Source organism: Grammomys surdaster, unplaced genomic scaffold, assembly GCF_004785775.1.
Source record: "Grammomys surdaster isolate TR1022 unplaced genomic scaffold, NIH_TR_1.0 317, whole genome shotgun sequence".
NCBI lineage: Eukaryota > Metazoa > Chordata > Mammalia > Rodentia > Muridae > Grammomys > Grammomys surdaster.
The window spans coordinates 3,701,519-3,703,863 of NW_021604736.1; positions in this window are offsets into that span (position 1 = coordinate 3,701,519).

A 2,345-nucleotide genomic window follows, 5' to 3' on the forward strand; every position below is an offset into this window, starting at 1 on the left:
TGTGTGTGTGTCTGTGTGTGTGTCTGTGTGTGTGTGTGTCTGTGTGTGTCTGTGTGTGTGTGTCTGTGTGTGTGTATCACCGTAATGATGTAAATTGTCTGAGCAATGCTTTCACTGCCTGTGAAGAACTCAAGATACATATAAAATTTATGGTATCTTGAAATAAAGTAAATGTGCATTCAAACATTTATGAATTTGTAGCCATTGACTTCAATAAACAGAATTAAACTCACTCTCAGGAAACAATGTGTTTTGAAGAATAAAGTGCCACAGGGTCCTTGATAGTTGGGAGCTCCAGCTACAGAATGGGACAGTCAACAGGAATAAGAATTCCATCCCTATCTCACAAAGGGGCTGCTGTGGAATTACAGAACTACCATGATTTTGCTGTCTTAATTCTTTAACTTTTTCACTCTGCTGAGGAGTTGGTTCTAGAAGGAAGCACTCACCTGATCCCTTTAAAAATGACTAGGACCCTGGCAGTATATTAACAAAGAAGAGTGGGTTCTGTCTTGCTACAGCTTGTCTGCAGACACAATATTGAGACCATTTTCTTATCAGGTACAGCTTCTGGTTATTTGACTTTGTAGGAGAATGATCAGCATCATAGCCCCACTTTCCATAAAAGAAAACATAGGCTGAGATGTGCTAAGTGACTGAATGTCCTTGTTTATCAGCGGGTGTGTAACAGAGAGCAGGTATAGCATCTGAGCTCTCTGACATACAGTTCGTACCAATGAAGTCGAGGAGCAATGTGAATGGGGAAATTCTGCCTATAGTGGCTTCTTCTAATGTCTGGAGAAGGGGGAGAGGCTTTACCTTCATAGCAAGACACCAAATAGCAAATAGATCCAAGCATTCTCATAGATGCAATCCAGAGAATGACTGGCACTTAGGACACTCAAGAAAGCAGATGACATACTTGTCTGTCGTAAAAAGTATTAAATTCCAGCCTGAGGAATTTAATACCCTGCCTTTGCTATTTAAGTTTCCAGATGAGAGACACACCCAACTTTTACATTTATAATAAGCCTTAAACATCCCAAGAGCTAGACAGATATCTACCCTCTATGCTATTAGATCTACTTTCCTATGGATAATGCTGAGTTATTACTATGTTTCATCTGGGCTGCTCTTACCTCCAATTGGCCATCCTTCAAGGCCACATTGTCTTGACTCCTAACCCATGGCAGCTTCTCCTTCCTCCCCCTGCACACTTCTTCCCTAAGCCCAGGAAATCTAAACCCCACCTATGTCTCTTGACTGTTGGCATTTTTATTTACGAATCAGAAATAACTTGGAGCCAAGGTATATATGTGGACTCTCTTGTCTCTGGGAAAACTAGGTCTTGGGAGCACACAGTTAGCATTAAAATAGATAACAAAAGACCAAACCTCAACATTCATCACCATCATCATGTTACCCTCATTACATGGGTGATGTGACCAATCCTTACAGTGTCACACGGTAACACATGTTGTGGTGACTAGGTCTTGGATAATTTAGACCATGTACTCAAAGTTAATCACACAGTAGTATACTTGAAATTGAAACATATCAGAATGCATGCATTACCACTAACCTGTTATAGCTTTGATACTGTTAGTATCTTTGATCCTTATTAAAATCCTTTGAATACCTACAAATATAGTTTAGAATAAAACTTGGCAAACACATGATACCATCCATAGCCCTTTATGAGAGACATTTAGTACCTAGGGAAAGAAGGCAGGACATTTAATTAAGTGAAACTGGATTTGGATTCAGTTCTGCCTCTTCCAGGCCATGTGGCCTTAACTGAGGCTTCACTGCACCTTGATTTTTTTTTAATTTTTAAAATTAAGTTAATAACACTCACATGTGGGTGAGTGGCCTCAAAGACCAAACATAAAAATGTGCAGTATGTTTTGCATAGTGTGATGTATGCTGTGGGCATATTTATATTGATTTTGTTGATTTTACTGCAATTACCAACATCTCAGTTTTTCAGAAGCCACTTTTAATTCTTTTTTGATTTTTTGTTTTTGTTTTATTTTTTGTTTCTTTCTATATCATTCTCCTTCCCTTTTCCTCCCTCTAAATCCTCGATGTACTTGCTACTTTGCTCTTTTTCTAGTTCATGTCCTCGTTTTTCAATAATTGTAGTTACAAACATATATACATACATACACATACATATATTCTAAATATATAAATACTATATATTTGATATAAATATATTTATTATAAAACTATATTTAATTATATACTTATATATAGATAATGTATAAATTATAAATATTATTTATATTATAATATCTTATATGTTTGTATTGTTATAAATATATAGATAACATAAACATAAA